Below are 13,934 nucleotides of genomic sequence, written 5' to 3' on the forward strand. Positions count from 1 at the left end.
GTGTGCAGTGAAGAGACAGGCGGATGACTTCCTGCTCTGATGCTATCATTGCCCATGTGGAGAAATTATAATAGAAATAATAGCTCACAGCTTATTGAGCAATTATTGTGTTCCAGGACCATGCTAAGGGCTTTACAAGGATTATCTCTCTTAGTAATCACAATAACTTAATCAGGGAGGTATCATTAGTCCCATTTTACAGATGGGGAAATTGAGCCTCAAAAAGATTAAGTGCTCGATTTTGGCAGCCCTGGGATTTGAATGAAGCTCATAACCACTGTGCATACTGCCTTCTAGCTCTTTTGGCTGCACTAGCCTAGGAGGAAATTAAAAGCATAAGGTACTGATCAGATTGAAACATAGTTTATGTTTATGCCAAATCAGCCAACTTTGCACACGCTGTCACACACCAACCCAGCTCTCTCATGTCCTCGTGTTCTTGGGGAGGGACTCTGAAGAGTCCAAGAATTCTAAATTCAAACTTGACTTTCCAGGTCATTCTGAAGGTTTATATATGGAGGTAGGAAAATAAAACATTTTATTTGACAGCTTCTTAGCTTGACTTGTACATTTTGGATAGCTAGACATGTGGTATATGGGTTTCCATTTGTGCTCTTTCCAGTGCCCCGACGGATAGAGACAGCCCCGTTACCATGGTTCCCCTGAGCCAACAGATCTCCAGTGGCCTCCCAGTGGTGGCCGGAGCTTGCGACTCTCTCAGAGTCAAAGGGAGAAGCCAAAACCTCTGAGCATGGACCAGGCCAGGATCTGCCCTCCAGCAGTTTCACCTGTTTCCATCAAGGGGCAGGAAGGTACGCTGCTACGGCGTGGGGCGAAGCCCAGCTCACCCACGGGGCCTGACCTGATGCTCCACCGCTGCAGAGCCTGCTTCTGCGTGACGCACACCCACCTGCTCAGCCCAGGTCTGCCTCGGTTCTCTAATCACATTTGTTTTCTATATCCCTCTACAAAACCACCTCTCTGTTTCCCAGAATAGAAAAGGCTAGAGCAGGTTCGCTGGCCAAGGAGAAGGAAAGACAATGTTGAAGAGACAAGACAGAAAGGGTCCTGGAGAAGACAACAGGGTGGAGGGGAACACAGGGAGAGGGCCGGGGGCCCTCAGCCTCCGGGGGCAAGCCAGAGAGCAGGAGAAGATGAGTAAGCTGGAGGGCTCGGCGCGGCAGACTGGGCCTGCTGGGAAGAGCAGCTGTGCCTGATGGAAGGAGTGGGTGGGGGGAGGTGGGCGGCTTAGCGAGGCCCCCGTGGCGGCCTCTTGGGTGGACTGCAGCCCCACCGCAGAGCCCAAATGGAAACACTGACTCCAGCTTGAGGGTTGACCGAGGAGATGAGAGGAGGTGGAGAGTGGCTAAAAAGCCCAAGTTTGGCTGTCGCCCCGTTCAAAGCCCTTTCTTCCACAACACCCTGCAGCTGTGACCACATTGATGGGCTTCCAAAGCACGATGGTAACCTGTTCCCCGTGCCCCTCACGGCAGGCCAGGCCGTTGTTAAACCCATTTCACCAGCGAGGACATGAGAAGTGGACAGGTGATGTGCCTCACTCAAGGTCACATGGCCAGGAAGGTGTGAACATAAGGTGAGGCCAGCAGCCGGACGTGGGAAAGGAAAACCAATGGCCAGATTCCAGAGAGGATACACAGCACTCGTCATCACCACCCTCAGAGCTCCCACTCACTGAGCACTTCCTGGTTGCCTGTGCTCTCGCCCAACCCCCTGAGCCTATGGGAAAAGGCCTATAAGGTAATTATTATCCCCATTCTACAGATGAGGTGTCTGAGGTCCAGCGAGGTTAAGTCCATTGCCCAAGGTCACACAGCTGCAAGTGATGAGATTGACAGCCCAGGTCAGAGGGCAGAGTGTGTGCTGGCCTGGTGCACAAGTGTGAGCCTCTGCTGTGAGTACACATGAGAAAAACCCACAGAGAACACGTGTGCGAGACAGAGGGCCTGATTCCAAGCAGCGGGGAACAGCTGTGTTGGCAGGAGGGGGTGAGAATGTGTGTGTGAGCACAGCTTTGACAGCAGCCAACAGCGCGTGGGAGTGTGTTGACAGCAGGGTGTGGGATGGCAGCGCCATCGCCATGTGTGTTTCTGCTGGCAGCGGAATGTTCTGGTCTGTGTTGATAAACAACAGTTTGGGCAGGCGCGAGGCTGGAGCAGGGACAGAGAGAAGCACTGGGGGTGGGTAAAGGCAGGAGGGAGGGGGCGTGCCTGGGATGATGGTGACCCAAGCCTGCAGCTCCCAGAACGAGGGTCCGCAGGGTGGTGGCTGTCGTTTCGTCGGTTGACCTCATTGGGTGCGCAGTCTGGGTGTGGATCCCTCTGCAAACCACCTGATGCCCATAAACATGAAAAACAGGAGCGGGGGACACACTGTGAGGAAGAGAGTGTGCTTCCTGGGTTGGTAGTTGCACCGATGGAGGTTTAATCAACAGCTGAGGCCAGTGCAAACATATCACGATTTCTGTGGCTAGGCAAATTCCTCAAAAGTCAGCTTCTTGGAAAAGGGGGCACCCCCGAGACCATCCCGGGTCATGACTGTAATTGGAGCCCTGCATCTCACCCTAGCCTCCTGGCAGACACAGGTGTAGGCCTGCAAGCAAGGGCATCTCAACCTGGGAGTCACTGCATGAGAGACTTCCCGGGGCTCGGCCCCGACCCCATCACTGCCCCGGCAGGTCCTCCCGTCAGAATGCCCCCTCTGCTTGCTCCGTCTCCATTAGCTGCACTGTGTGCTACCTCCAAGACCCTCGGTATTCCTCACCTCCTCCTGCATGCCTTCCAAACCACCCGGAGGGCCTTAGAACTGCCTCTTTCAGAGCCCCAACTGCTCTTGTTGCCAGGGCCTCTCACACAGGCCTCACCATGTGGATGTTGCCTAAACATCTGCTCTGTGCGGGGCACTGAACTGGGCAAAAACAGGGGGCTATGAAGACCCCTGAAGCCCCAGTAGCTGCCCTCAGGAATCTTATAGCTCAGTTGGAGTGCACAGAGGGAAAAAACAGGAATGAGGGTGTGAAAGGCTGAGTGAGGGCTCACAGTAAATGTGGTGGGAGATCAGCAAAGAGAGCCAGCACTCCTGATCTGGAAGGGGGTGCAGTTAACACACAGGGGTGAGGGGGTAGCCCTGCCCAGGTAGTTTCAACTCCTCAAGTTCAGGGATCTTCTGAAGCCAACACATGGTATCTGCTAAATCAATGCCTGGGGTTCCATGATTGAAAGCGTCCCAACCACCCTCTGAAATCGTTGTTTGGGAACTGGAGCCTCCCCCACCGCCCCCTGCCCTCCGCAGGGTTGGAGGAAGGAAGCTCTGGCCTGGCCATGCGAGTGGAGGAGGCTGACGCCGCTCTTCCCTGGTCTGCTGGCTGCCGCCTTCCTGCCAAGGGCCTGTTATTCCCCAGGGTTGGTTATCTGTACCCGACTTGCTGCCGTGTCCTGGCCCTTCTTGTCCTCCAGAGTTCCCAGCTCCTGATCACCCCAGAGGCCAGGGCAGAGAGAAACAACTTAGACTGAGGCTCCTGATGCATAATCACAGACACATTCGCCCTCCTTGTCTCAGACTGTTCTCTTGTAGAAGTTCAGCAAAACCATGCCCCTCAGTTCTCCTCATGCAGCCCTGTCAAGAGACAGACCTGCTTTCCTCCGTACACCCAAATGGAGTTATTCTTGGCTTTAATTTTTTAACAGGACCAACCTTACCAAACACAGTGGCTGGCTGCATCTGTGTTTCCATTTGAGCAATGTCAGAAGGGCCCTTACCCCAAAACATCTTCCCCACCGGCCCATGGAGGTTTCTGAGGTTGCACTATTAGTCCGATATTCAGGAGACCTTATAAAACTATGATTTGTGTGTACTTAAAAATGGTTAAAATGATAAATTTTATGTTATGTGTATTGTACCATGAAAAAAAATTTTGGAAGGATGTGCTCTAAACTGTCAACAGCACTATTTTCTAGATGATAGAAATTTGGGTAATTTTGGGACTTCCCTTGTGGTCCAGTGGGTAAGACTCCGCACTCCTGATGCAGGGGGCCTGGGTTCAATCCCTGGTCGGGGAACTAGATCCCACATTGCATGCCGCAACTAAGAAGCCCGCATGCCGCAACTAAGAAACCCGCATGCCACAACTAAGACCTGGCACAGCCTAAGTAAATAAATATTTTTTAAAAATGAACCTATGGCATTTAAAAAAAAAAAAGAAATTTGGGTAACTTTACATTCATTTTTATACTTTTCTATATTATTTGGTATTTTTAAACAACTGGGCATATACTATGTGTCTAATTAGAAAGGAAGATAGGGATTCCCTGGCTGCGCAGTGGTTAAGAATCCGCCTGCCAATGCAGTTCTATCCCTGGTCCAGGAAGATCCCACATGCCACGGAGCAACTAAGCCCGTGCGCCACAACTACTGAGCCTGCACTCTAGAGCCTGCGAGCCACGACTACTGAGCCCACGTGCCACAACTACTGAAGCCCACATGCCTAGAGCCCGTGCTCTGCAACAAGAGAAGCCACCGCAATGAGAAGCCCGTGCACCACAACTAGAGAAAAGCCTGTGTGCAGCAACAGACCCAGTGCAGCCAAAAATAAAATAAATAAATTTTTTTTAAAAAAAGAAAGGAAGATAATACCCTCTTTGTTTTGAGAAATAAATACTATGACTTTCAAAAAAAAAAAAAAATACAATTCATCCCCTGGAGAGGCAACACCTTAAGTTAGTATGTGTCTAACTTTTCAGATCAGGGAGTTTTGAAAAGGATCCCCTGGAGAGGATTGAAGAAATGCAGGTTCCCTGGCTCAGGTGGCCAAACAGCCCCAGTGGTTCTGAGAACAGCCAGGCCTTCAACTCCCAGCCTTGGAGACGTGTCCTGGGAGCTGCCAGAGCAGTGCGAAGGGAAGGGGGCGAGCTAATGCCCTGCCACCCTGACCTGCTGTTGCTGACACTCCCTCACAAGGCAGGGCCAAGACAAGGTGTTCCCAGTTCCTTTAAGTGGGAGCCTCCACATGCCTTTCCTTGTTTAATAGATGCTTTGGGGAAACATGCACCCAATCTCTGGGCCTGGATGAGGCCTGGAGAGGTCATTCAGTCCATCCTCCTGCCTCTAGGCAGCACTGGCATGATCCCAGCTGGGCAAGCCTTTATCTTGTTTTGAGGACTTGGGAAGCTGGGCATTCCAGACCCTTCCTTGGTCAGTCATTCTCATGTCTAAACATTTCTAGCCAGGAAGTCCTTCATCATGTCTAATCCAAACTCTCTACTCCATGAGTTGCCATCCTGTGGCTCTTGTGGTTCTGGTTGGAGACAGAAAAATGCCTCTTGCTTCCCTGCCTTCTCCAGGTCAGGAGCCACTAGACCCTTGAATCAGGACCAAAATCCTAACTGGCTGTGTGACCCTAAGCAAGTCAATACTACTCTTTGAGCTTCAGTTTCCTCACCTGTAAAATGGGGCCAATGACGTCCATAGTGCAGGAACTGAGAGATTGAATGAGACTGCAGATGCAAATGCATGGAAGAGGCATACAACTTGCTGCTAACGTGAGGCTATAATTATTATTTATAATAATAACCACCCATCCTGGCTGAACCATTGTACAAAATCATTTCCACTGTGGTGGTACACAGGGTAATTTTAGGTGATACAAGAACAAGTATTTTAAATTAAAATTTAATGTGTGTTAGAAAAAAATGAAACTGGCACATCAAATCCAGGATTTCACAAATATTATTGCTTAGAACAAGGGCAAGTTAAAACAACAACAATAACAACAACAACAACTGAACATTGTTTTAAAGAAAAACTATTAAGTAAATAATACTCTGGGTAGCACAAGGTTAGGGCAGAAGTCATAAAGGTGGTTTGAGAAATGCTGGCTGAGTGGAGACAGCAAAGTGGGGAAAGGAGGCTGGTTCTTGAGAGTGGGCAAGAGTGGCAGAGTCTGGGGAGGGCTGAGAAGGGATGTCCCAGAGGACAGGAGGAGACACCTGTTGAGCGGATGTTGAGCATCCTGCCCACAGATGCAGCCCTTTCTGGGTTCTGGAACAGTCTGTCTCCCCCAGAGCTGGGCTGTTACCAACACCATTAAGGCTGGTGGGCAGGCAGGGTTAGGATTTCCTGCCCATATTCATGGTCCCCAAGGCTCAGTGCCCCCTCTGCATCCAGCTCTCCCCTCCAGGGGGAATTGGACAACTCAAACCCCACCCTTGAATCCCTCCTGCAACATCGCCCATCCATGGTTTGCGAGCCTGCGGTGTGGAACTCAGCCAGTGACTGGGAAACCACAACTTCCCAAACGGATCCCCCTCTTCCATGCTCAACGTGGGGTTCGGCAAAGAGGCCCTGGCAAAAAAGGTCCTCTGAGACCCACTGTGTGCCAGGTCCCTCTCTGGGCACCAGGGACACAGAGTGAAAGAAGCCCCTGCCTTCCAGGAGCTCATAGCCAAGCCAGGGAGACCCGCCTCTCACAGCCATTTCAGCTGTGATGGAGCTGGGTCTAAGACTCAGAGGTTTTGGAGGAAACAGTCCCCTCTGCCTGGGGGTCCTCAGCCTCCCAGCACCAGACATTCTATTGGAAGAGGACACCACCTCCCTTTGCCCCGGGGAAGAGGCTCCAGGCCCCTCATTTATCTTCCATCTCCCAGGCCCAGGACTGAGCATTGTAATGCTTCCTCTTGAGCTGGGGTTTTTCAAGCCCCGGGGGTGTGTATATGGATGGGTTCTCTGGAGCTTGAGAGCTCTCTATGAGACAATAAAATGTTTGTGTTTTCATTTTGGAATAATCTAAAAAAAATCAATATAAACATATTCTATATCATCTGGATGCCTGGCTTACAGCCGATTATGTGAGCACAAAATTTTGGTATCTACCTTTGCACTGATGTTTATGGAAAGCAGTCTTTTTTCTTTTTAAAGTAGAAGCTACATACAGAAAAATATACAAAGCTGAAGTATAGAGCTGGATGAATTTTCACAAAGAGAACACATCTGTGAAACCAACACTCAGATCAAGAAACACAATATTATTACTGTCCCCTGGACACCCTCCTTAAGACCTTCCACACTCCCCAGAGGTAACCACTATCCTGACTTCTTTGAACTTGATATAAGTGGGTCATATAGAATGACTCTTTGGTCCCTGGCCTCTTTCTCTCAACCTGATACCCATGAATTTTATCCACGTTGTTGGCGTATAGCCGTAGTTGACAGTGGTTAGCTTCTAATCCGGCGTTTCTCGAAGTGGGATTTTCAGAAGTGGTTCTGGAGGGTCTATGACTCTACCATTTGGAGAAAAGCAAATGTGGGTACCTGCTGGTTCAGAAGGGTATTGAAACAGCCAACTGCAGGGCACACAGTCCTGTCCTGGGCATTCACTCCACAGCCTAGGTCCTGCCTCAGTCCTCCTGACTTGCGGTTTCCCCATGCATCAGGCTTGCCCAGGCCTCTAGGTCTTTGAAGATGTTGTTCCTTCTGCCTGGGACTCCCTTCCCTTGCTCATCTGCCTGGCAAAGGCCTACATGTCTTGTGGCCTCTGAAAGGCTGCCTCCTCTGTGAGGTCTCCCCTGGCTTTGCTGAGCAGGCTCGGGCAACCCTTCTCTTGTGAGCCTCTGTGTTCTGTCCAGGTTGTCCCTGCAGCATTTATTCACTCTGTGCGGTCCTTGCAGGTCTGTCTCCCTGTTAGACTGTGGGCTTCTTCTTCTTCTTTTTCTTTTTAATTGAAGTATAGTCGTTTTACAATGTTGTGTTAGTTTCTGATATACAACAAAGTGATTCAGTTATTCATACATATACATATTCTTTTCCACTATGGTTTATTATAGGATATTAAATACAGTTCCCTGTGCTATACAGTAGGATCTTGTTGTTTATCTATTTTATATATAGTAGTTTGTATCTGCTAATCCCAAACTCCTAATTTATCCCTCCCCACCCTTTCCCCTTTGGTAACCGTAAGTTTGTTCTATGTCTGTGAGTCTGTTTTTGTTTTGTAAATAAGTTCACTTGTATCATTTTTTTAGATTCCACATATAAGTGATATCATATGATATTTGTCTTTCTCTTTCTGATTTACTTCACTTAGTATGATAATCTGTAGGTCCATCCATATTGCTGCAAATGGCATTATTTCATTCTTTTTAATGGCTGAGCAGTATTCCATTGTGTCTATATACCACATCTTTAACCATTCATCTGTCAATGGACGTTTAGGTTGCTTCCTTGTCTTGGCTTTTGTAAATAGTGCTGCAGTGAACATTAGGGTGCATGTATCTTTTCAAATTAGAGTTTTCTCCAGATATATGTACAGGAGTGGGACTGCTAGATCATATGGTAACTCTATTTTTAGGTTTTTTAAAAAATTTATTTATTTTATTTATTTATTTTTGGCTGCGTTGGGTTCGTTGCTGCGTGCGGGCTTTCTCTAGTTGTGACTAGTGGGGCTACTCTTCGTTGCGGTGTGCGGTCTTCTCATTTTGGTGGCTTCTCGTTGTGGAGCACGGGCTCTAGCCACGTGGGCTTCAGTAGTTGTGGCTCGCGGGCTTCAGTAGTTGTGGCTCACGGGCTCTAGAGCGCAGGCTCAGTAGTTGTGGCGCCCGGGCTTAGTTGCTGCTCTGCGGCATGTGGGATCCTCCCGGACCAGGGCTCGAACCCGTGTCCCCTGAATTGGCAGGAGGATTCTTAACCACTGCACCACCATGGAACCCCTATTTTTAGTTTTTTAAGGAACCTCCATACTATTTTCCATGGTGGCTTCACTAATTTACATCCTAGACTGTGGGCTTCTTGAAAAAGGGAGTGTGGAGTGATGCTGGATTCACTCTCAGAGTGACCAAGGAGGCACTTACTGCACCCCCCACCCCCAGAGCTATCAGAGGCAGGGGCGGGGTTCTCTGTGCTGTTTCACCTGCCTTGTTAAATATGCAGTTCAGGTGGCCCCAGCATCCCTGTATCATCAGCAAGGGTGGACAGCGTCAGAACCGTGGTATGGGGCTTCCTTGGACAAGCTACCACGCCAGGAAATTAAAGGCCTGGAGAGCCCTGCTTGGACCCAAGGCCAGGCCCTAGGGCCCAAGGGTGAGATACTTTACCAGGCAGGCATCAGTTTTCTCATCCGTAAAATGGGGACAATGAACCTGGTCACCTTCCTCTTTTTTTGAGGTTAATGAATGCCCAAGGCTGGACGTGACTATACTGAAGACGGAGTGCAAGCTGCCCGGAGGCAAGGTAATGGCCTCGGTGACCCTTGGTTCTCTCTTCCTGCCTGAAGGTCTGTGAGACCCACAGTTCGGCTGTGGCTGCTCACCTTGGTCCCCCACCCTGTCCTGGGTGAGTCTCGGCTTGGAAGCCTTAAACTGCATGCTAAGCACCTACTCCACTCATTTCTACCTAAATTTGCCCAGCCCTGTACCCTGCCCCTGCAGTGCTGTGGCCACTCCAGTACAGTACGTTGGGTTTCCTTGTCCCTTCTAACAGAACCCTACGCATAGTGCCCCTTCTCCAGGCAGCCTTCTCTTGTCAGTGTTATTTACGTGGGGCTCATCTACACTGTTAGCATTTGTGAAGGGTTTGGGCCCTAACTGTCCCTCTACTTTGACATCCCCCCATCCTAAGGTAGAACTGAGGCCGCAGACTGTGACCTGGCTGGTCCCTGGAAGAGTGGGCTCCGCAGGATGGGGGTAGAAAGATACAGTTCCCTGTTGCCGTGACAACTAAAAGCACCCCCGTGAGCCTTTTCATTGGCCACTGAGGTTGAGATCCCGCCTCCGCCATCAGAAGGCACCAACCCGGGGCAGACTGGGTGAGACCCCACTGGGGCATTAGAGGGGGTGACAGGTTTCGCTTCCCATCCGGCAGGAAGACCCACGGGCACATGATCCCACTTCTCATGGACATCCTGGCTACAGTGGAGCTGTGTCCAGGAGTCGGTCGGGGCTGGGGGTGGGGAGCATCTCGCTGGCCTTTTCCTCTGGCGGGGCTGGCTAGACGTGGAGCTGGGTGAATGGACCGGGGAGGAAACAGTTTTTCTTACCAGCCGTTCAGGCCCGGGAGGTCTGGCTCCTTGGGACTGCGGCTGGGAGGTCCCCAAAGGCTGCCAGGAGGAGGTGGGGAGGGGCGGGGAGGCTGAGGAGGAAAAGTATTAGGGAAGGGCGTGGGGAGGATCTCACTAGTAAAAGAGGCAGAAGTTACTGGAGGTAAAGGTCTGGGCTTGGAGTCACAAAAGACCCGGGTTCGAATCCTCTCTGTCCTCACCAGCACACAGGTGCCTCCCTCTCTCTGTTTGGGGGGAGGGTTCGAACACTCATGACTTTGTGCCGATCCTTGTGCTGAACACCCTGGAACTTTTCCCTCTGTTATGCCCTCAATACGACCCTGAAATAGGTGGGTGCCATTTTACAGGTGAGGAAACTGAGGCTCAAGGAGGCTACGTGGGAAAAGCCCAAGGTGAGCTCAATTCCCAGACGTGAGAATGATCTGGCTGGGTTGGCGGTTATCTGGAGGGAAGTAGGAGGTGCCGTTCCCACCCCCACCCCCAGGCATCCTGGCCTGTCCGGAAGGAAGGGTAGTGCCAAGCCTTGAGGCTTGCGTGGTTTCCTCTAGCAAAAGTCAGGCTCTCTCTGGGGGGTAAACCGCCTGTAACTGGTGACAGTGCCTTCACTGCTTGAGATCAGAAAGGGGAAACCGAGCCTTCTCCAGAAAGTTCCCTGTGCAGGAGATGGGTTAAAGATAGAGCCGCCCTCAGGGAGGAAGGGAGAGAGTGTTTATAATTCCTTTTTGCCCTTTCAAAACCGCCTAGAATTGCTAATGGAAGCCCTCATTTAACAACAGCGGACCCACTTAATTTAGCCTAGTTGGGATTGAGACCTCGCCCCACCATGGGACCACACTGATGTGCTCCAAGGGAGGGACTGAGCCAGTAGAGTGGGCGCTGGATTTAGCATTGGATTGGACGTAATCTCTGAGCCTCACATCCTTCACCTGTAAAATGGGCTTGATTAGATCGTGAGGACTAGGAAAATTAATCATGACACCCACTAGAGTCTTTCTTGGTGGCACCTGTGATCTGCATGGACGAGGCAGTCCTCCCTGCAGAGTGCCCCCCACACCACCACCACCCCCAGAGTTTCCTGGGACCCCTCAGAGTTACAGGAAGAGGCTTTTTCCCAGATGCCCTTGCAATTCACCTCCTGGGGCCAGATTCATTAACAAACACTTACAGAGCACCTAAAAGTTGACGTTTTTTGAATGTCTAACATATGTCAGGCTCTATGTGAAGTGTTGGACCCTGACCAATTCTTTTAATCATCCTAGAACAACCCTTCCTTTCTCCTGAAAAATGCTATTATCATCATCCCCTTTTTGTAGATGAGGAAACTGAAATTTATAAAGAGGTTAAGAAAGTTCACCATGGAAATTTCAGACTCTTTCTGATGCAAAGGACAGAAAGCCTGACTCAAACTGGTTTATGCCAAAGAAGAGAATTTACTGGCTCGGGGAAACTGAAGGAGGCTCAAAACATCATAAAGACTGAATCCTTGCACTCTGCCGTGAGTGGTCTTCTGCAGCTCCAGGTTCATAACATCCCAAATTCCAGGTCAGTAGAAAAGGGTCTCTTCTTAGTAATTGCGACACAGGTCCCAGGATTTACTCTAATTAGACAGTTGGTGGTCACATGACCACACAGATTAAAAGGCCCTGCCCAGGAAGATTTAGTGCTGATTGGTGGGTCTGGTCACAGGCCCCATGGCTGCAGCCTCACCTGTTCCAATGAGCTGAAAAGGAAGGCGGGAGGAATGTTTCTCCAAAGAAGGACCGGAAGAGATGGGAGATGGATGCCAGCTTCCAACTCTATCTGTGTCCTCCACGCTGAGGTCAAAATGTCACACAGTTGAAAAGAGGTAGAGCCTGGATTGAGCCCTGGCAGTCTGACTCCAGAACGCATGGCCCTTCTACTACAGGTGCCAGCCTGGTACTGAGGTCCTAGTAGAGAAAACATAGATGTGGAAGATGAGGCGCCCCACCCCTTCCTCACTGGTCCCAGGTCAGTCCTCATCACATCTGGTGCCCATCCCCACCTCTGGCCCTGGCTCCTGTTGTTCCCTAGAGGGTTCCTGGAGCCTTTCTGATAGCTGGGCCTGGGCTGTTGCCCACCATGCTGTCAAAGCCACTCCATATTTAGCTGGAGTTATGCACTGTCCTGGGGTCTAGCTGCTTCCTGTTTCTCCAAGCAGAGGGGAGGTTCCTTGGGGACTGAGGCTGTGTTCTCCCTTTTCCTGTGTGTGGTCCTCCTCTGGGACCTGGCAGGATTTGTGCGGCAGGCAGCAACCATGATTGTGAGGGACCCTAGGAAGGCCCTTGTCTACCCCCTATATTCCTCCTTTACTTTTTTTTTTTTTAATGTATTTATTTATTTTTGGCTGCGTTGGGACTTTGTTGCTGCGCGCGGGCTTTCTCTAGTTGCGGTGAGCGGGGGTTACTCTTCGTTGCGGTGTGTGGGCTTCTCACTGCAGTGGCTTCTCTTGTTGCAGAGCACGGGCTCTAGGCACCCGGGCTTCAGGAGTTGTGGCTCGCGGGCTCTGGAGCCCAGGCTCAGTAGTTGTGGCGCACGGGCTTAGCTGCTCCGTGGCATGTGGGATCTTCGCGGACCAGGGCTCGAACCCGTGTCCCCTACATTGGCAGGCGGATTCTTAACCACAGGGAAGCCCCCTCCTTTACTTTTAAAAATTCAATCATTAGATGGGATTTCACTCCTTTAATTCCTTAAGATTCCGTTAAGATTCAAATTCCTCTGAGAGAGGGGGCATAGTCTTGTTACTCATTCACACTTTAATAAGAGATAATTCACAGAATCCTTCCTGAGAGCAGGCTTTGTTATCATGGCCACCATTTACTGAGTGCCTGCCACGCGCTCTCCACTGATCTAAGAGCTTCTCATACATTATCTCATTTAAATCTCACAACTCTGAAGTGAGGACTGTAATTTTCCTTGTTTTACAGATAAGGAAACTGAGGCCCAGAGAGGTTAAGCATCTTGCCCAAGGTTTGCAATCAGTGGAGCAGGAATTTGAATGTAGGAAGTCTGGTTCCAGAGCCCACACTGCCTATCCCTCCACCAAGTTAATCCCTAACACTCTTCAGTTTACAAATGTATTCAGTGTATTCATAGACATCTTTTGGACCTTCCTACAATTCAGTGAGGTAGTTGGTACGATCATCCTCATTTTACAGAGGAGAACATTGAGGAGGCTAAGTTCAGTCAACTGGCAACAGGATTTAGACCCAGCACTCCCATCTCAGCTCAGCTCTCCTCCCTGGACCACACGCAGCAGCACACAGTGATAGGAGCCTCGAGGCAGCTCCTGGGTGGGCGAGGGAGGATGCAGTGGGCACGGAAACTGGGAGAGCCCAGAACGGAGCTGCTCCTTCCTCTCTTCTCCCCCTCCTCCTCCCTCCATCTCTTCGTTCTCTCCTTCCTTCCACTCATTCATTCATCTACCTGGGCACCTACTAAAGGTAAAGGGTGTGGCTAAGGATGGCCAAAACAAGTGTCCCTCGTGCCGTCACAGGGCTGACAGTCTAAAAAACAAACAAACAAAAACCCTTGCTATATCTTAAGTGTTAATGATGAGCTGGGCCCTGTGCTGAGTACTGGACATGTTTCATGCTCAGAGCCCTCTTTTTCAGGTAGGAGACTGAAACTTAGGAAGGGTCCCAGCATCTCACCATTAGGCTGAATTGCCTCCATCTTGGGCTGTAGTGAGGATCCAGTGAATATTTTTGGAGTGATGAACACACACACACACAGCCCGGGCTTTGTGACCCCAGCACCCACCACCAGAGGCAGCCCTGTGTGCTGTCTCCAGCACCCTCCCTACCGCCAGGAGCCAGGCCCCATCCCATACAGGAAGATGATGGAGAAAGGC

The 13,934-nt window shown here is 50.4% G+C and overlaps 1 long non-coding RNA gene across 3 annotated transcripts in view; it reads left to right on the forward strand.

The window, feature by feature from the left end:
• LOC133084442 (uncharacterized) overlaps nt 1-13,934 on the forward strand; it is a 66,780-nt gene that overhangs the window by 15,376 nt on the left and 37,470 nt on the right. Inside the window, exons 3-4 of one of the 3 annotated variants that reach the window (XR_009699444.1) lie at nt 623-923; nt 1,494-1,512. The exons of the other annotated variants lie outside the window; for them this stretch is intronic. This is a non-coding gene — a long non-coding RNA (uncharacterized LOC133084442). Of the gene's footprint in view, nt 1-622; nt 924-1,493; nt 1,513-13,934 lie in introns of those variants that run through there. 3 annotated transcript variants of the gene reach the window in all.

Source organism: Eubalaena glacialis, chromosome 1 (genome assembly GCF_028564815.1).
Source record: "Eubalaena glacialis isolate mEubGla1 chromosome 1, mEubGla1.1.hap2.+ XY, whole genome shotgun sequence".
In the NCBI taxonomy this organism is placed as follows: Eukaryota; Metazoa; Chordata; class Mammalia; order Artiodactyla; family Balaenidae; genus Eubalaena; species Eubalaena glacialis.